Source organism: Vicia villosa, linkage group LG7, assembly GCF_029867415.1.
Source record: "Vicia villosa cultivar HV-30 ecotype Madison, WI linkage group LG7, Vvil1.0, whole genome shotgun sequence".
In the NCBI taxonomy this organism is placed as follows: domain Eukaryota; kingdom Viridiplantae; phylum Streptophyta; class Magnoliopsida; order Fabales; family Fabaceae; genus Vicia; species Vicia villosa.
The window spans coordinates 58,724,451-58,746,729 of NC_081186.1; the positions used below are offsets into that span (position 1 = coordinate 58,724,451).

At 36.2% G+C, this 22,279-nt stretch overlaps 4 pseudogenes; all 4 read left to right on the forward strand.

Annotated features, from left to right (window-relative positions):
• The window catches only part of LOC131619140 (LRR receptor-like serine/threonine-protein kinase GSO1), a 69,117-nt pseudogene extending 52,529 nt beyond the window's left edge, over positions 1 to 16,588 (forward strand).
• Positions 16,589 to 17,679: 1,091 nt separating this feature from the next.
• LOC131619142 (LRR receptor-like serine/threonine-protein kinase GSO1) lies at positions 17,680 to 18,657 on the forward strand (annotated as a pseudogene).
• Positions 18,658 to 19,449: 792 nt separating this feature from the next.
• Positions 19,450 to 20,427, forward strand: LOC131619143 (LRR receptor-like serine/threonine-protein kinase GSO1; annotated as a pseudogene).
• Positions 20,428 to 21,555: 1,128 nt separating this feature from the next.
• The window catches only part of LOC131619144 (LRR receptor-like serine/threonine-protein kinase GSO1), a 1,746-nt pseudogene continuing 1,022 nt past the window's right edge, over positions 21,556 to 22,279 (forward strand).

The window sequence follows — 22,279 nt, forward strand, 5'->3', positions numbered from 1 at the left end:
CAGAATGATGTCTAATTGCATTGAAATCTCCTACCACACACCAGTGAACTCCACACTTTGAGCTATTCAAAACAACCCCTAAATTATCCACAACAATTGATGCCCCACCCTATCTCATAGTGCATATGTAAAACCCAGAATTTAATTATTTATTTAATTAAATTGAATAAGGAAACTATTTGTTGGAATTAGTCGAAGTTAGAATATTGGCATTATTATAAGAGGCGTAACTGGAATTATACATTGTGTTGGACGGTTAAATTAATGATCGAGAAATTAGTCGGTTTAATCGGAGAATAATATTATAGATAATATTACTATAATGGACTATTATTAATTTAAGTTGATTTAAGTCGTAGAGAATGATATTGAATATGTTGAGTTGGTGGTTCTGACGATTTATTTTATAGTCAGTAGTTAATCAATTTGGTGGAGAGAAATAATAATAGAATTAATATTATGGATTATGAGAGTGTTTTATTTAAGTGGGCTTAGACGTTGCGTTGGTGATAGTAATTATGGGGGTGTTAATTAGTAAGCCCAAATGAAGATTATAATTATAATAATAATTATAATAAAATAAAGGAAATAAGAAGAGAAGTTAGGTCTTAGAAGACGTAGAGAAAGAAGAAAAGTTGGAGAAAGAGGAGACACGGAAGAACTGTCGTCAGAACCGCGTCGAAAGAGTTGATCGTTGATTTTCGAGAAAATTTGGCAAAGGCTTGCACTCCATCAAATTTTTTAGAGTCGATCTCCAAACCATAAGGTAAGGGTGGGGTTCGAATTATATAACCGGGAATAAGATAATTGATATGTAGGATTGGGTTGTATAAATTGTGCCATGGATTTTTGTCGGTGTTGTTGTATGTTTTATTCCATGAGAATTGGTTGTTTATGTTAAATTTTGTTGATAATAATTGATGATGATGTGATGTGAATCGGTTGAGTTGTGTTGCTAAATATTAAGTTGTCGTGTTGGTTTTGTTAATTAACCGGAATTGGAACTTAATGGTATGGAAAACCGCAGAAAATATGAATCGCAGGTACCCCTCACGTTGAAGCCACCACGTGGTGGCAAATGGTGGGCCCCCTAGTAATAGGAGACGTGCGTCTCCATGGGTTTGTAAGGGAGGGGGAGGCCGCCTTAGGTCTTGAGAGAGAGAGGGACGACCGTCCCATTTGATGTGGGTGCCCTTCATAATTAGGTGTATCTCTTTTTAATGGGGATGGTTCACACAATGAGGACGGGGGGCTCATTTTATTAGTAGTACATGGAGGTTATTAGCATGTCAGTGAAGAGGTCTAATATAGTTTTGTTCTTCTTTTATATATATTATGATATGGGGTGTCAGTAAAATACATGAATGTACTGTTTCGTCATGAACATATATGAACATTAGTCAATTTAAATTTATGGATTGTATGATATATGCACATATACATAGCTTCGTTAGATATATGCGTAAATACTGCAGTGACATATTAAAGTTACTAATATAATAATGTAATAATAATCTTAGTATTATTAATAGTATATTATTTAGGAGTTTTGGATTAAGGATACATATGTGAGTTAATTAATTAAATTAATAAAAAGTCTTGATTAATTAGCAGGGAGTTTTAGAGGGTATCATTAGTAGCAGGATTGAGTTGATAACAGTCCCGTTGGTAGAATTAGCTGAATTAGGCGGTATACTTAGTTGTCCGAAATTTAGCGAAAACTGACTGGGTAAAGTAGATTAATTATTAGATAATTGAAACCGTGGTGTTTTTGTTGAAATTATGTGGATTATACTGACTTGCAGGTACAGCTGGGTAAGTTGATTAGTCTGGTTTATGGACAATGTTGTTTATAGGTCTTATGACCAAATGTTAAATTGTTTTGTAATTGATGTCGAACATGTCGTTGTTGCTTACTTGTTGTCGTTATAAATTGTTATTGATAATGATTGATTAAGTTGTAGGCTTAAACGGCCAAAGTTTAAAGTTGTTTATGTTGTGGGTCGAACGACCAATGTTGGATTAAGTTGATGCAACTTGTCATACCCCAAATTTGTCCTACCCTTTAACTTCTAACTGGCTTAAGCATTGCATCCATCTGCATACCTCCATTAGGTCATCTAACACATCATGCATCATTAATCAATAAATTGGGCATGAGATCAAGGATTTCGGAAGCTTAGGGTTTCATAATGAGATTGAGGCGTGCATGGAAATTGAAACATGGTTCTGATGGTAAGGCGTGGGATCAGGGTTTATTTCCATATGGGTGACCAAAACTATGGTTTCCTAACTGTTGCGCTCCAATTGAGGTTCTTCTGTAGGAATTATCAACCATGAGTTGGGATTTCTATGTATATGTGTCAGGCTACATCAACTAAGGTGCGAGGTTTGTTTTCACGGCCACATTGATCATCTCTTCTTAATATTCATCTGTGGTTTCCTCAAGGCAATGATATGGTCATCTTTTGAAAGAAACTTTGTCAATCCGAGACTCGTGGCTGAAATCGTGCATGACTAAATTACAATAAGAGACTGATCTTATGGAACCTTTGAGGTTCAAGCGCGCTTACTTCTTCAAAGTGTTCGCCACTTGTAAGGAAAAAGGTTGTTTGTAATTGGAGCATATGAACTAAAGTTCTAGTAGAGTTGCTTTGGTTAAAGTTCATAATAGTGTGGTTTCAAGACATCTATTCAAGCATAGTTAGTCTTTCTGTCCAAGATCATTCTATAAGCGCAAGTTCAACATTTATGTGTTCAAGCTCATCTACAAGATTCGAACAAAGTTCATTCAAGATTTTCAACAAGGCTTTTATTTCAATGAATTCAAGTTACAAGCTTCTTTCGAGATTCATTACAAGTCTACGAAAGTTCCCATCATCCGTCATCATATACCAAAATCACCATATCGTATCCAAATCCAATCAATTACAAAAAAACCATTACAAATTTCATTTAAAGTTCACCACTCATTCAATCACATTCACAACTTTCCATAACTCAAATAATCACCAATTTCAAAGGAACCAAACACCCCATTACAAAATCCGTTACTTTACACATAAAATACATGGAACCTCATTCCTAAAATTCTATTCCTAAGCTAATCTTCAAAGCATTTTCAGCTCATGACCGTGCTCCATATCGTCTTCATTTGATCCATGCCTTAATTCAAGCCAAAATCCTGCATAAAGTACGACATATCAAAATCAATTCACTTTCAAAACATTGAAAAGTACAATATGTCACAGCTGAACCAGAATCAAAATCCACTTGCAGCTTTAACACTTGAACTGGACCTGCACCGAGCAAACAAGAAAGAACCGATCACGAACCAAAACCTCAAACCAATTCGAACAAGCTTACAAAAAAACTTATCAAAGATTCATTCCAAATTTGTACATTGAAAGATTACAAAAAGGAGAAACAAGTTACATGGAGAAGTTCTAATGCATAGGGTGAAGCTAATCCTCCATTTCTTCATGATCTTTAGTCCTGCCCCATCCTCATCATGCTTTCTAAAACGCTGCAATCACAACATTAAACAGGAAGATGCATAACTGCACTTTACAACCTGCGGGAGTCAATCGGGATCGGTATCAAACAACCTGTGCATACTTAGCGAATAAACGGAGTTGCATAAAGACAACTGAAACCGAACCGCCCTGCACTTAGCAAAGGCTGCACCTGCATAATTCAGAATAAAGTTTCCAATCAAATCAGCTACCAAATTACCTTGCAGCCACTTTGAACCAACAGAGTTCCTATCCTAACAGTTTCACAAAGATAAACCTTCTACAAGATCCCTAAAACTAACCTCATAACAGGGAGGCTCACGAAAAACCATATTTCAAAAGCAAACAATCAGTTCATAAACCACTTCTTCAAACATTCAGTAACCCATTAACCTATAACAACCAATAACTAACTTTACACTAACAGTTATAACAGAATTAGCCCATAACCGATTCAGTCTCTAACCAATTCTAAACTAACGTAACAGAATCAGTTACGTCCCTAACCACCTAACTAAATCACTATAACCTCACCCTAATAACCTCATAACAGAATCAAAGAGGAGAAACAGAAATGTAACTGAAAAATCAGAATATAACTAACCTTCAAAACCGATCTTCTTCATCTCTATATAACAAAGGTCTTCTTCATTCTTCAAGTTCTCTCTCTCTCTCTCTCTCTCAACCATTCTTTCACTCCACCATTGATCACACCTCATCTCCACCCTTCTTCTTCTCTCTCTCTCGATTCAGTCTTCACAGAGTTCCCACCTTCATTCACCTTCTTCATCTTCTTCAATTGAACCTTCATCTTCAGCCTTCCACTAGTCATCTACAACCAACCTTCCTCCTCACGCCAAATCCACGGAAAGGACAGAAGAAACAAATTCAAGGCCAACAGAAAATTATCAGAACAAAAGCTAACGGAAACGAGAGAGAGTCGATAACAGAAAAGAGAAAAAACCTGTAACAGAAAGCTTGAGCGGGTCTTCAATTCTATCTCAACCTCAAGAACTCGCCGAAGGCGTCATCATCTTCATCTATCTTCATTCAATCACCAATATTCAACCTGCAGAAGAACAAAAAGAAAAAACCAGAAGAAAATTCTCTCTCCGAGCAAAACGTCATTGATTCCTGACTCTACATCCAATTCTGAGAATTCACTGAAAAATATTCGCAAGAGATAAGGCTTCGTTCACCGCGTGTTCATACTCCAATTTCGTGAAAGTTCTTCATCATCATCATCAACACTTCGTCAATCTTGAATCTCCATAATCTTCACTGCACGATCACCGCGAACATCATCACCACGCCGGAGGTACCATCGGAGCAACTCCAATGATGCTAGAGATGGGACGAAACGAGAAAGAGTGGAACTGAGCGAGTTTGATCGGAGAATGAATTGAGTCTGAGCTGAGCCAAGGGAAGGTGATGTGAGAGAGACCGATTACCGGTGGTTGAAGAAGGATCGGAGAAGGCCGAGGTTATCGCCGCCGTTTTGCCGCCGTTCACGAGGAGAAGGAAAGTTCAATCGGAGAAGGAGCTTCGTCGTCGCCTTCGGACTGAAGAGGAAGAGAGTTGAATCGTTACAAGGTTTTACCCTAATCCCTTTCATTTTATTTAATTTCTATTTTTCAATTGAATTCTTTCTTTCTTTTTTATTTTAAACTTTAGGTTAATCATATATGTTAGAACAAGATTTGTTCTGATCAATTATCTTAGTTTTGATGATAACAATAATATGAATTTTGCTTAAGATAATATGGTACTCTAATCCAATGCAATTTCCTTTTCAGGAAATATATAAAGAGTATGCATAATTCAGCGCTCAGAAGATGTGTCTCAAAGGGTTCAGTATGCAACATCAGAACATGGTCTGGCAAGACATCAGAAGATGGTCGAAGCAGAATCAGAACATGGGTCTATGGAAGCATCAGAAGAACATGAGATCAGAAGCACTGAAGCTCAGAAGATGGTATCACGCAACAGAAGCACTTCAAGGTCAGAAGATCAGAAGATGCTATGCACCAAGCTGTTTGACTCTGATGATATTCAAACGTTGTATTCACAAACATCAGATCAGAAGGAAGTACAAGTGGCAGGCTACGCTGACTGACAAAAGGAACGTTAAAGCTATTAAAGGCAACGTCAGTAGACACAGTGTGAACAAGGCTCGAGGTAGTTGACAAAAGCGTATAACATTAAATGCAATGCTGTACGGAACACGCAAAGCATTAAATGCACTCAACGGTCATCTTCTCAACGCCTATAAATATGAAGTTCTGATGAGAAGCAAGGTTAACAACTCTGCACAAGATTATTCAAAAAGACTTGCTGAAACGCTGTTCAATCAAAGCTCAGAATCTTCATCTTCAACAAAACTCACTACATTGCTGTTGTAATATTTTAGTGAGATTAAGCTTAAACGATAAGAGAAATATCACAGTTTGTGATTATAGCTTTTAAGAAGCAATTGTAATACTCTTGAATTGATTACATTAAGTTGTAAGGAACTAGAGTGATCGTGTGGATCAGAATACTCTAGGAAGTCTTAGAAGTTTTCTAAGCAGGTTGTAACTAGAGTGATCGTGTGGATCTGTATACTCTAGAAAGTCTTAGAGGGTATCTAAGCAGTTGTTCCTGGAGTGATCAGTGTGTGATCAGAAGACTCTGGAAGACTTAGTTGCTGACTAAGTGGAAAACCATTGTAATCCGTGCGATTAGTGGATTAAATCCTCAGTTGAGGTAAATCATCTCTGCGGGGGTGGACTGGAGTAGTTTAGTTAACATTGAACCAGGATAAAAATAACTGTGCATTTTATTTTTATCGTCCAAGTTTTTAAAGTCACACTTATTCAAACCCCCCCTTTCTAAGTGTTTTTCTATCCTTCAATATATAGGAAATTAATTAGGTTCAGTCTATAAGGTTGAATGTGATTAATTAGGTTTCAATTTGATATTAATTAGAATTAATGGTATAAAAGTTTGACTAAAATTGATTCCACAAAATTCACTAGAGCAAAACAACAATCGTTGGATCTTTGGGCCATGGCTTAGATTGCTGTAGCGTACCCCCCCTGACGCCCATTGCTAAGCATCTTTTTGGAAAACTGAAAAACCTCTGGGCCTCCTCTGTTTGGGCCAGGCGCCTATTTTCTGAACTGCACCACTGAATTCAATTTTCAACCCCCTGACTCCATACAAAAAATATTAGATTTTGATTTCCTTTTTAGATTTTTTTATAGGTTTTTTAGATATTAAAAGACAATAAAACCAATAAAAATTTCCTTGTTAGATTGTTTAGATCACTTTTGGGTTTAATTTTAGTCTTAGAATTTTCTCATTAAAAATACATAAAAATAGTAGATTTTTTAGGTTAATTTTGACATTTAGTTTTCTTCATAAAAATCTCATAAAAAATAGTAGTTTTAGTTTAATTTTGCATTAATGTTTGAATTGTTTTTGTGCTATGTTCATGTTATTTTTGTATAATTCTTGAGTGATTTTTAAACTTGTTTTTGGCCATATTTTGGCCTACCTTGTTAATACCATTTGTATGTTAACATTAGATTCCCTTTGTACATAAACAACACTTAGATTAGAATTTAGGATTAGTCTCCTATTGCATTCTTTTTCTTTTTCAACTTTTAAAACACTTAATAAAAGGAAGACGCGAATCACATTAAGAAAGTGATGGAGAAATGAGTGGGATCCATTCCCTAATCTGTTTCTCAATCGCTTAGTGGCATAGAAACGAGTGGGATTCATTCCCTAATCTGTTTCTCGGTTACTACTTAATGGGAGAGAAATGAGTGGGATTCATTCCCTAATCTGTTTCTCAAACATTAATTAATGGGAGAGAAATGAGTGGGATTCATTCCCTAATCTGTTTCTCAAACATTACATAATGGGATAGAAGTGAGTGGGATTCATTCCATAATCTGCTTCCCGATCATTATACACTTTTATGTGATTCGAATCGCAGACTAATTTCCCTTAAAAAATACACAACCAAAAACACTTAAAACACCTAATAATGGTTCAAATTAAAACAAAGTAGAGAAAGTGATGAGTGGCCCGGTATTGGGAACTGTTCATAACTCATCTACCCTAAAAGACACAAACCAATCATTTCTTTTCCTTCTCTCTAAGGGCACTGTTATTTCCGCTCGAACGCATCGTAGGCGATCCCTTATGCAAGAGCGTGAACGTTAACTCCGCCCAACTAAAAAATACAAAAACAAACAGAAAATCGTGAGCCGAGCTACGGTAACTCTGATTCCTGAAAAGGATACGTAGGCAGCGGGGTAGGGCCCGTGCGAGTACAATTCTTTATTTTCCCTACATTTTACATACATTCGCATTTAGACATAGACATAGTACACACCCTTTAGATAGAAACAAACATAGGTGGATACCATCGAGTACGATGGGCGCGAGGGGTGCTAATACCTTCCCCTTGTGTAACCGACTCCCGTACCTAGATTCTCTGGTCGCAAGACCCTGTTCTTATCCTTTGTTAGGTTTCCTGGTATTCCTTTCCCTTATGGGATAAATATATTGGTGGCGACTCTGTTCATTTTTCGCGAGCGTGCGACAGCTGGCGACTCTGTTGGGGATTACCTAAGCAAGTCGATCCTAGCCTTTGTTTGTTTCTTTTATTGGGTGTTTCTTTGTTTATTTATATGTTTGCATCATTTGTATATATGCTTGCATATCATGTTTATTTCTTACTTGCATATCATGTTTACTTTCCGCATGCATCTGGACTATATTATGGGTCCCCGTGGGGACCACATATTTTTTCCGTTTGCAAGTTGGGTGGGATGTTCTATGAGGTAAAAGGCCCAATACCCAGGCCAGAGTTGACACATAGGATACCTAGGATAGAGTGGATAGTCATGACGCCAACAGAATGTCAGGTTCTGTTGATTGCGATCATGAGACCCACGACCAGTCGAGACTCGAATGGGATACCATTGTTGGCATGTATTTGCAACGATGATGGTGTTTCAGGAGAGTTGTTAACGCTGGAGACCTTTTGACCTACCCTGACCTAGATTCACCTGTGAGTGGGGAGGGATATACATGACAGGTACCGTTGGTGACTATTCTGTTCCGTTGGTGACTATTGTTCTTATGGATGTGTGGTACCTATGTCGGACCTTTGATCTCATGACATCTGACCTATATTAGTTATTCAGAGGATTGTGCAGTGGTTACTAAGATTATATGGACCTTGATCCCATGCTGTTGCATTGCATAACATCATTGCTTTACCCACTTCATTTGTGGGGATCCTAAAGTCTATTTCAAAAAAGAGAAAAAAAGGAAATAGAACAGCAAAAAAGAAAAGAAAAAAGATATTCTATAAAGAAATAATAAAGCTTTGATTCCAGATTAAAAAAAGTGTGTGAAAAGACTTTAGGATTCCTCGGAAATGAAACATTGCATTCATATCATATTGCATGTCATGGTTCCCTATCAGAAGCTCATTGGGGTCCCTTTCAATTCAAATATTTGCTTCATCAACAAAGCTGACTTCCCTACATCTGTATCATACAAGGATTAATCAGAGGAGAATCATGGATCGTCTTGAACAAAATCAGGTTGAACTTCGTAAAGACATGGATGCTATGAGTGAGAGGATGACCCAACTCTTGGAGACTCTCCACGTTGTTATTCAGGGGCAAGAAGAGCTCAGACAAAGTGTTGCTAAGTTGTCCAATGGTACTCCGACCAATGTTGCTAATGGGGGGTCAAAACCCGTGCATGTGGAAATTCCTAACAAAGAGACTTCACACCATGAGAACGATTCTGAACTTGAAGCTTTCAAGTTCCCGATCGAGGAAAATGAGAGAAAATTCCATCTCCTGGAAGAAAGATTGAATGCTTTAGAAGGTCGTAGCTCCTCTGGTTTAAGTGCTATGGATTTGTGCCTAGTGCCTGATATCAAGATCCCCGCTAAATTCAAAGTCCCCAGTTTTGAGAAATACAGGGGTACCACTTGTCCGACGAGTCACGTCAAGGCATTTTGCAACAAGATGGCTCCGTATGTAGAAAATGATAAGCTTCTAATGCACTTCTTTCAGGATATCCTAAGTGGGGCATCCCTAGAGTGGTATACACGACTTGAACGAACCCATGTCCGCACATGGGATGAACTAGCAGAGGCATTTCTCAAGCATTACAAGTACAATAGTGACATGGCTCCTACTAGAATACAACTCCAAAGTTTAACTCAGAAGGTTGATGAGTCTTTTAAAGAGTATGCACAAAGATGGAGAGAATTAGCTGCTAGGGTCCAACCTCCCCTTTTGGAACGAGAGCTTGTAGACATGTTCATGAATACTTTGAAAGATCCCTATCTAAACATGATGGTTGGATGTGCTTCCTCTGAATTTTCAAATTTGGTTGTCGTAGGAGAAAGAATTGAAAACGCCTTAAAGATGGGTAAAATCCAGGATGTTGCTAATGTTTCCGAATTCACAAAAGAAGAGAAAAGTGAGACAAACGCAGTTTCTGATATTGAAGAAGAGGAAGTCCCTATTTATCCTCAAGTTCAGGTTCCTAACTATCAGATGGTCCTAGTTCCTCCTAGCCAGTATATTCCACAAGCCTTTGCCACCACTATCAATCAACAACCCCAGATGGTCCAACAACAACCGATTCAGTATTTGCCACAAAAGCAATGTGCTCCACATCAACAAGGTCATCCGAATCAACGCCAACCTAGAAGTAATTTGGGATGAAGAAATGCTCCTTTGGACCAGATTCCTATGACATATAGCAAACTTCTGCCATATCTAGTTCAAAGCTTGTTGGTGACTCCCAAATTTCTGAAGCCTCCACCACAGCCGTTTCCACCTGGGTATGACCCTAATGTGCAATGTGGGTATCACGCTGGATCATCAGGGCACTCAACTGAGGACTGCAACGCTTTTAAAGCTAAAGTACAACAGTTGATTGACAAGAGGCATATAACCCTTCAAGGAGGAAACATGTGGGTGAATGGAATTCCCTTGCCCGAGTGAAAGCTCAGATTTCAGAAAGTCCCCAAAATCAACAAATTCCTTGTTTAAACTCATTGGTATGACAATAAAAGCACCACAAATTCTTGTGCAACTTCATTGGAATCTTTGTCCAGGTGGGTAATCAAGAGTGTTCTGTGGAAGCGTCTCTCATTCTCAAGGTTCTTATGCTTAGTTGTATCCCTGAGGGTTGGCATTTCAGTTGGTGTTTTGGTCTTTCCTCACAACAGATAGCTTTCCTGAGTTTGATGGCCATGCAAGGTTCCTCCATGTTTGATGGTGAATACTTCTCCAACATCTATGCTTGGGGCTCCCAATTGAGGGATAAGCAAGACGTACTCTTATCTTGAGCATTGCATCACTCGCATTGCTCGAATCCCTAAAGTAAGACAAATGTTTACGATTCTTGGGTGACTTCGTTGGAGTTTTCTTTTGAAGTAATCTGAAGTGTTTGGAAGGAACTGCAGAAAGTATTCGAGAACAACAAGTCCAAACGGAGTCAAGCCTCCTCAATTATGGCAATCATCAATTCATTTCGGCATTTTCATTTGTAATTTTCCTTGTTTTGTTAAATGTTTCTTCCATGTAAAACTTGTTTGTTTTTAATAAAAATAAAAATGCACTGCATATGCTAATTTCGAATTAATCCATTCGTGTTCACTCATATCTTTCTGTCTATCGATATCAAACTCTTGATTAAGCAAAAAACATCAAAAGGAGAATGATGAAAAATTATAAAAACGCAAAATCTCTAATTGTGTGCTTTTGAATAAAACTCCGCTGAGGATGTACAGGCATTGTTTCAAATCCCCAAACACCGGAGATATATGGATGATGAGATGAAATCTCTTCATGATAATCACACTTGGGAACTGATCAAGAAACCTGCTGGGGCAAGGTTAGTCAGCTGTAAATGGATTTTCAAAGTTAAGGAAGGAATTGAAGGAGTAACGTCGAAAAGATACAAGGCAAGGCTGGTTGCAAGGGGTTTCACTCAAAAAGAAGGTGTCGACTTTAATGATGTGTTCTCTCCTGTTGTGAAGCATAGGTCCATTCGAATGTTGCTTGCCATGGTGGCACAGTTCGACCTTGAACTGGAACAAATGGATGTGAAGACTGCGTTCTTGTATGGTGATTTAGATGAAACGATCCTGATGAGGCAACCTGGAGGGTATGTCGAAAAGGGAAAGGAAGATTATGTGTGCAAGCTAAAAAGATCTTTATATGGGCTGAAACAATCTCCTCGACAGTGGAATAGGAGATTCGACAAGTTCATGGCACACATAAGTTTCATTAGAAGTCAGTTCGACCATTGTGTTTACTTCAGATTTCGACCTGGTAATTCATTTTTTATATTGTTGCTTTATGTTGATGATATTCTCATAGCAAGCAACAGTGTCGAAGATGTGATGAGGGTGAAGGTTGAACTCAATAAGGAGTTCGATATGAAGGATCTGGGAGCTGCTTCCAGGATTCTTGGAATTGATATTCGAAGAGATAGAAAGAAGTCGAAGTTATGTCTATCTCAAGAGGCATATCTACGGAAGATTCTTGAAAAGTTTGGTATGTCGAATTCGAAGCCAGTTGTGACTCCAACAAACCCTCAATTCAAGCTGAGTATTGATCAGTGTCCCAGTACTGATGTGGAAAGAGCCTATATGAATAGCATCCCATATGCTAATATAGTTGGTTCTTTGATGTATGCTATGGTTTGTACTAGACCCGACATAGCATACGCAGTAAGTCTTGTAAGCAGGTACATGGCGAATCCTGGAAAGGCTCACTGGCAAGCATTGAAGTGGATTTTAAGATACATAAATGGGTCTCTGAATAGAGTCCTAATTTATGGTGGAGCCTTAGGTGAATATAGTAAAGCAGTAATCGAAGGATATGTCGACTCTGATTATGCAGGTTGTATGGATTCTAGAAAGTCTATTTCTGGATATGTTTTCACTATGTTTGGCACAACAATTAGTTGGAAAGCAACTCTTCAGAAGGTTGTTGCTCTATCAACCACTGAAGCGGAGTATATTGCCTTAACTGAAGCTGTGAAAGAAGCATTGTGGCTTGAAGGTTTTGCGAAGGAGCTGAAACTTCAAGGTCGAGGTATCACTGTTAAATGTGATAGTCAAAGTGCAATACACCTGTCGAAGAATTCAGCCTATCATGAGCGAACTAAGCACATTGATGTGAGGCTGCATTTCGTCAGAGGAGTAATCGAGCATGGAGAAGTCCAAGTGCTGAAGGTTTCGACTGAAGACAATGCTGCTGATATGATCACCAAGACATTGCCGAGTTGCAAGTTTTTCCACTGTATGCAGTTGATAAAGCTGCATGAAGAAAGCTAGTTTGTTCCCTTGATGTTGTAGAGTTAGATCCAAGGTGGAGATTTGTGAGATATTGGATCGAACTCTAGTATGATCGAAGGGTAGCTTCTTGGTTCGACAGTTCGACAGAGTTAAGCATGAAGTCGAAGGTTGTTCACATGCTGGTGTCGAAGTGTGCATGCTGTAGTCGAAGATGGGTCTAGCATGCAGATGTCGAAGATGCTAGTGTTGTTAGCATGTTAAATTAGGTTTTAGTGTTTAAACCTTAATTTTTTAAGTTAGCTTGTTTATTAAGTTGGCTTGTGTAATGGGCCTTGTGGAAAAAGCCCATTAGTTAGTATGTTAGGTTTTATTATAAATAGCATACTAGTCTCTCATTATTGCTAAGCTGCAAATCCTAAATTAGGGTGAGAGAGGTTATTTGTTATTCGTGTAAACTTGTAATCTTGTTTTAAGAGAAAGTGAAAGAATAGCAGTTATAACCAATTCTTGTGTTCCTCTTCTTCCTTGTCCTTTATTCTTCTTTGATTTATACTTTGTTCTTGGCATTGAATTCACAACAATATATATATATATATATATATATATATATATATATATATATATATATATATATATACACACACACACACATACACACACACACATGTGTGTGTCTTCGTTCATGCGCGTTTGCTGGTGCTTTGTGTGTGTGTGTTGTGTATTTAAATTTAATATTATTTTAACACGAGTGAATGTGTGCGTGCACGCGCGTCTTTGATTGTGTGTCGCGTATATAAATTTAATATTATTTTAACATGAGATAAACTCTTTGATTTTACGGTTCGATTTTACCTAGGCAAAATGAGTCGAGGTAAGAACTCGATCCTGAAAACCTTATCCCAAACTCTTGATGCTACCAAAAATGAAAATATTACCAACAATTTCACTTCTCTTGTGTTTCTTCTCCTCAATTCTTTGTAATGAAAAAGTGCTTTTGGATGTTAAATTTTGTTTTGTGTACGACCCTGAAAATGTTTTGGGGAATTAGTCGGAGAACAACACTGATTATTGTACTTAGAGAGGTGTTTCATGCGACTTGTTGCATGTATGGTTGACTCAACCTTTCTGACTCGAAACTCATCGGGTCAATTTCATCTTCACTCGCTCTTTTACAAAACCAACTCCATCTTGATCTTTCAGCTAATCATCTTGTGGGTACCATTCCACCTTCTCTCTCAGATGTCACTAAATTATAATATATGCTTCTTTATTCAAACCAACTCACTGGTCACATTCCAAACAAGTTGGGTTCCTTACCCAGTCTCCGATTTTTGCAAATCAGTGACAATAAACTCACTGTGAAATTCCATCTTCTCGGGGAAATCTTTTTAACCTTCTTGATTTCACGTAAAATCACCTTCAGGTTCACATTCCATAATCATTATCTCAAATGGGTAACCTTCAAATTCTTGACTTGTCTTTGAAGAAACTCACCGGAGGAATTCCAAAAGAATTTGGTAACATGCATCAGTTGAACTTCTTAGATCTTTTTGGTGTAAAAATTCCCAAAATATTATGTTCCAATGCAACAAATTTGGAGCGTTAAATGGATTTCATTGAATGGACTTTGTGGTGAGATTCCATCTGAATTGAGTCAATGCAAGTCTCTGAAGCAACTTGATTTATCCAACAATTTTCTCAATGGAACAATTCCTCTTGGGATTTATGGTTTGGTTAACCTAACAAATATTTTGCTTCACAACAATAGTTTAATTGGTTCAGTTTCACCTTTCATAGGTAACTTAACAAACTTGAAAATACTTGCAGTGTTTAATAACAAGTTGCATGGTGCTTTTCCTAGAGAGATTGAGATGCTTGAAAAGCTGGAAATTTTGGTTCTTTATAATAATCAATTTTCGGGTAATATACCTAAGGAGATTGGGAATTGCTTGCATTTGAAAATGGTTGATTTCTTTGCTAACCATTTTGGTTGAAGAATTCCAATAACTATTATAAGGTTGAAAGAGTTGAGTTTTCTTCACATTAGACAGAATGAGCTTGTAGGTGACATTTGGGCTACCCTTGGGAACTGTCATAAACTGAGTGTGCTTGATTTGGCGGATAATAACATCTCTAGTGGAAATACTACGACGTTTGGATACCTCAAAGATTTGCAGAAGTAAATGCTTTACAACAATTCTCTTGAAGGTGTTATTCCTCGTCAAAAATATATATATTGCATATTTTTCTCCTACAAAATAGAATATTTATATGACTATTTGATCGAATGTCAAATTAAATTTTGACACCTTGGTGTCAATTGATCATATATATATATATATATATATATATATATATATATATATATATATACACACACACACACACACACACACACACACATGTGTGTGTGTCTTCGTTCATGCGCGTTTGCTTGTGCTTTGTGTGTGTGTGTTATGTATTTAAATTTAATATTATTTTAACACGAGTGAATGTGTGCGTGCACGCGCGTCTTTGATTGTGTGTTGCGTATATAAATTTAATATTATTTTAACATGAGATAGACTCTTTGATTTTACGGTTCGATTTTACCTAGGCAAAACGAGTCGAGGTAAGAACTCGATCCTGAAAACCTTTTCCCAAACTCTTGATGCTACCAAAAATGAAAATATTACCAACAATTTCACTTCTCTTGTGTTTCTTCTCCTCAATTCTTTGTAATGAAAAAGTGCTTTTGGATGTTAAATTTTGTTTTGTGTACGACCCTGAAAATGTTTTGGGGAATTAGTCGGAGAACAACACTGATTATTGTACTTGGAGAGGTGTTTCATGCGACTTGTTGCATGTATGATTGACTCAACCTTTCTGACTCGAAACTCATCGAGTCAATTTCATCTTCACTCGCTCTTTTACAAAACCAACTCCATCTTGATCTTTCAGCTAATCATCTTGTGGGTACCATTCCACCTTCTCTCTCAAATGTCACTAAATTATAATCTATGCTTCTTTATTCAAACCAACTCACTAGTCACATTCCAAACAAGTTGGGTTCCTTACCCAGTCTCCGATTTTTGCAAATCGGTGACAATAAACTCACTGTGAAATTCCATCTTCTCTGGGAAATATTTTTAACCTTCTTGATTTAACGTAAAATCACCTTGAGGTTCACATTCCACAATATTATCTCAAATGGGTAACCTTCAAATTCTTGACTTGTCTTTGAAGAAACTCACCGGAGGAATTCCAAAAGAATTTGGTAACATGCATCAGTTGAACTTCTTAGATCTTTTTGGTGTAAAAATTCCCAAAATATTATGTTCCAATGCAACAAATTTGGAGCGTTAAATGGATTTCCTTGAATGGACTTTGTGGTGAGATTCCATCTGAATTGAGTCAATGCAAGTCTCTGAAGCAACTTGATTTATCCAACAATTTTCTCAATGGAACAATTCCTCTTGGGATTTATGGTTTGGTTAACCTAACAAATATTTTGCTTCACAACAATAGTTTAATTGGTTTAGTTTCACCTTTCATAGGTAACTTAACAAACTTGAAAATACTTGCAGTGTTTAATAACAAGTTGCATGGTGCTTTTCCTAGAGAGATTGAGATGCTTGAAAAGCTGGAAATTTTGGTTCTTTATAATAATCAATTTTCGGGAAATATACCTAAGGAGATTGGGAATTGCTTGCATTTGAAAATGGTTGATTTCTTTGCTAACCATTTTGGTTGAAGAATTCCAATAACTATTATAAGGTTGAAAGAGTTGAGTTTTCTTCACATTAGACAGAATGAGCTTGTAGGTGACATTTGGGCTACCCTTGGGAACTGTCATAAACTGAGTGTGCTTGATTTGGTGGATAATAACATCTCTAGTGGAAATCCTACGACGTTTGGATACCTCAAAGATTTGCAGAAGTAAATGCTTTACAACAATTCTCTTGAAGGTGTTATTCCTCGTCAAAAATATATATATATAGCATATTTTTCTCCTACAAAATAGAATATTTATATGACTATTTGATCGAATGTCAAATTAAATTTTGACACCTTGGTGTCAATTGATCATATATATATATATATATATATATATATATATATATATATATATATATATATATATATATATATATATATATATATATATATATATATATATATATATATATATATATATATATATATATATATATATATACACACACACACACACACACACACACATGTGTGTGTGTGTGTCTTCGTTCATGCGCGTTTGCTTGTGCTTTGTGTGTGTGTGTTGTGTATTTAAATTTAATATTATTTTAACACGAGTGAATGTGTGCGTGCACGCGCGTCTTTGATTGTGTGTCGCGTATATAAATTTAATATTATTTTAACATGAGATAAACTCTTTGATTTTACGGTTCGATTTTACCTAGGCAAAACGAGTCGAGGTAAGAACTCGATCCTGAAAACCTTTTCCCAAACTCTTGATGCTACCAAAAATGAAAATATTACCAACAATTTCACTTCTCTTGTGTTTCTTCTCCTCAATTCTTTGTAATGAAAAAGTGCTTTTGGATGTTAAATTTTGTTTTGTGTACGACCCTGAAAATGTTTTGGGGAATTAGTCGGAGAACAACACTGATTATTGTACTTGGAGAGGTGTTTCATGCGACTTGTTGCATGTATGGTTGACTCAACCTTTCTGACTCGAAACTCATCGGGTCAATTTCATCTTCACTCGCTCTTTTACAAAACCAACTCCATCTTGATCTTTCTGCTAATCATCTTGTGGGTACCATTCCACCTTCTCTCTCAAATGTCACTAAATTATAATCTATGCTTCTTTATTCAAACCAACTCACTAGTCACATTCCAAACAAGTTGGGTTCCTTACCCAGTCTCCGATTTTTGCAAATCAGTGACAATAAACTCACTGTGAAATTCCATCTTCTCTGGGAAATCTTTTTAACATTCTTGATTTAACGTAAAATCACCTTGAGGTTCACATTCCACAATCATTATCTCAAATGGGTAACCTTCAAATTCTTGACTTGTCTTTGAAGAAACTCACCGGAGGAATTCCAAAAGAATTTGGTAACATGCATCAGTTGAACTTCTTAGATCTTTTTGGTGTAAAAATTCCCAAAACATTATGTTCCAATGCAACAAATTTGGAGCGTTAAATGGATTTCATTGAATGGACTTTGTGGTGAGATTCCATCTGAATTGAGTCAATGCAAGTCTCTGAAGCAACTTGATTTATCCAACAATTTTCTCAATGGAACAATTCCTCTTGGGATTTATGGTTTGGTTAACCTAACAAATATTTTGCTTCACAACAATAGTTTAATTGGTTCAGTTTCACCTTTCATAGGTAACTTAAAAAACTTGAAAATACTTGCAGTGTTTAATAACAAGTTGCATGGTGCTTTTCCTAGAGATATTGAGATGCTTGAAAAGCTGGAAATTTTGGTTCTTTATAATAATCAATTTTCGGGTAATATACCTAAGGAGATTGGGAATTGGTTGCATTTGAAAATGGTTGATTTCTTTGCAAACCATTTTGGTGGAAGAATTCCAATAACTATTAGAAGGTTGAAAGAGTTGAGTTTTCTTCACATTAGACAGAATGAGCTTGTAGGTGACATTTGTGCTATCCTTGGGAACTGTCATAAACTGAGTGTGCTTGATTTGGCGGATAATAACCTCTCTAGTGGAAATCCTACGACGTTTGGATACCTCAAAGATTTGCAGAAGTAAATGCTTTACAACAATTCTCTTGAAGGTGTTATTCCTCGTCAAAAATATATATAACATATTTTTCTCCTACAAAATACAATATTTATATGACTATTTGATCGAATGTCAAATTAAACTTTGACACCTTGGTGTCAATTGATCATATATATATATATATATATATATATATATATATATATATATATATATATATATATATATATATATATATATATATATATATATATATATATAGACACACACACATACATGTGTATGTCTTCGTTCATGCGCGTTTGCTTGTGCTTTGTGTGTGTGTGTGTTGTGTATATAAATTTAATATTATTTTAACACGAGTGTATGTGTGCGTGCACGCGCATCTTTGATTGTGTGTCGCGTATATATATTTAATATTATTTTAACATGAGATAAACTCTTTGATTTTACGGTTCGATTTTACCTAGGCAAAACGAGTCGAAGTAAGAACTCGATCCTGAAAACCTTATCCCAAACTCTTGATGCTACCAAAAATGAAAATATTACCAACAATTTCACTTCTCTTGTGTTTCTTCTCCTCAATTCTTTGTAATGAAAAAGTACTTTTGGATGTTAAATTTTGTTTTGTGTACGACCCTGAAAATGTTTTGGGGAATTAGTCGGAGAACAACACTGATTATTGTACTTGGAGAGGTGTTTCATGCGACTTGTTGCATGTATGGTTGACTCAACCTTTCTAACTCGAAACTCATCGGGTCAATTTCATCTTCACTCGCTCTTTTACAAAACCAACTCCATCTTGATCTTTCAGCTAATCATCTTGTGGGTACCATTCCACCTTCTCTCTCAAATGTCACTAAATTATAATATATGCTTCTTTATTCCAACCAACTCACTGGTCACATTCCAAACAAGTTGGGTTCCTTACCCAGTCTCCGATTTTTGCAAATCAGTGACAATAAACTCACTGTGAAATTCCATCTTCTCTGGGAAATCTTTTTAACATTCTTGATTTAACGTAAAATCACCTTGAGGTTCACATTCCACAATCATTATCTCAAATGGGTAACCTTCAAATTCTTGACTTGTCTTTGAAGAAACTCACCGGAGGAATTCCAAAAGAATTCGGTAACATGCATCAGTTGAACTTCTTAGATCTTTTTGGTGTAAAAATTCCCAAAACATTATGTTCCAATGCAACAAATTTGGAGCGTTAAATGGATTTCATTGAATGGACTTTGTGGTGAGATTCCATCTGAATTGAGTCAATGCAAGTCTCTGAAGCAACTTGATTTATCCAACAATTTTCTCAATGGAACAATTCCTCTTGGGATTTATGGTTTGGTTAACCTAACAAATATTTTGCTTCACAACAATAGTTTAATTGTTTCAGTTTCACCTTTCATAGGTAACTTAAAAAACTTGAAAATACTTGCAGTGTTTAATAACAAGTTGCATGGTGCTTTTCCTAGAGATATTGAGATGCTTGAAAAGCTGGAAATTTTGGTTCTTTATAATAATCAATTTTCGGGTAATATACCTAAGGAGATTGGGAATTGCTTGCATTTGAAAATGGTTGATTTCTTTGCAAACCATTTTGGTGGAAGAATTCCAATAACTATTAGAAGGTTGAAAGAGTTGAGTTTTCTTCACATTAGACAGAATGAGCTTGTAGGTGACATTTGTGCTATCCTTGGGAACTGTCATAAACTGAGTGTGCTTGATTTAGAGGATAATAACCTCTCTAGTGGAAATCCTACGACGTTTGGATACCTCAAAGATTTGCAGAAGTAAATGCTTTACAACAATTCTCTTGAAGGTGTTATTCCTCGTCAAAAATATATATAACATATTTTTCTCCTACAAAATACAATATTTATATGACTATTTGATCGAATGTCAAATTAAACTTTGACACCTTGGTGTCAATTGATCATATATATATATATATATATATATATATATATATATATATATATATATATATATATATATATATATATATATATATATATATATATATATATATATATATATATAGACACACACACATACATGTGTATGTCTTCGTTCATGCGCGTTTGCTTGTGCTTTGTGTGTGTGTGTGTTGTGTATATAAATTTAATATTATTTTAACACGAGTGTATGTGTGCGTGCACGCGCATCTTTGATTGTGTGTCGCGTATATATATTTAATATTATTTTAACATGAGATAAACTCTTTGATTTTACGGTTCGATTTTACCTAGGCAAAACGAGTCGAAGTAAGAACTCGATCCTGAAAACCTTATCCCAAACTCTTGATGCTACCAAAAATGAAAATATTACCAACAATTTCACTTCTCTTGTGTTTCTTCTCCTCAATTCTTTGTAATGAAAAAGTGCTTTTGGATGTTAAATTTTGTTTTGTGTACGACCCTGAAAATGTTTTGGGGAATTAGTCGGAGAACAACACTGATTATTGTACTTGGAGAGGTGTTTCATGCGACTTGTTGCATGTATGGTTGACTCAACCTTTCTGACTCGAAACTCATCGGGTCAATTTCATCTTCACTCGCTCTTTTACAAAACCAACTCCATCTTGATCTTTCAGCTAATCATCTTGTGGGTACCATTCCACCTTCTCTCTCAAATGTCACTAAATTATAATATATGCTTCTTTATTCCAACCAACTCACTGGTCACATTCCAAACAAGTTGGGTTCCTTACCCAGTCTCCGATTTTTGCAAATCAGTGACAATAAACTCACTGTGAAATTCCATCTTCTCTGGGAAATCTTTTTAACATTCTTGATTTAACGTAAAATCACCTTGAGGTTCACATTCCACAATCATTATCTCAAATGGGTAACCTTCAAATTCTTGACTTGTCTTTGAAGAAACTCACCGGAGGAATTCCAAAAGAATTCGGTAACATGCATCAGTTGAACTTCTTAGATCTTTTTGGTGTAAAAATTCCCAAAACATTATGTTCCAATGCAACAAATTTGGAGCGTTAAATGGATTTCATTGAATGGACTTTGTGGTGAGATTCCATCTGAATTGAGTCAATGCAAGTCTCTGAAGCAACTTGATTTATCCAACAATTTTCTCAATGGAACAATTCCTCTTGGGATTTATGGTTTGGTTAACCTAACAAATATTTTGCTTCACAACAATAGTTTAATTGTTTCAGTTTCACCTTTCATAGGTAACTTAAAAAACTTGAAAATACTTGCAGTGTTTAATAACAAGTTGCATGGTGCTTTTCCTAGAGATATTGAGATGCTTGAAAAGCTGGAAATTTTGGTTCTTTATAATAATCAATTTTCGGGTAATATACCTAAGGAGATTGGGAATTGCTTGCATTTGAAAATGGTTGATTTCTTTGCAAACCATTTTGGTGGAAGAATTCCAATAACTATTAGAAGGTTGAAAGAGTTGAGTTTTCTTCACATTAGACAGAATGAGCTTGTAGGTGACATTTGTGCTATCCTTGGGAACTGTCATAAACTGAGTGTGCTTGATTTGGAGGATAATAACCTCTCTAGTGGAAATCCTACGACGTTTGGATACCTCAAAGATTTGCAGAAGTAAATGCTTTACAACAATTCTCTTGAAGGTGTTATTCCTCGTCAAAAATATATATAACATATTTTTCTCCTACAAAATACAATATTTATATGACTATTTGATCGAATGTCAAATTAAACTTTGACAC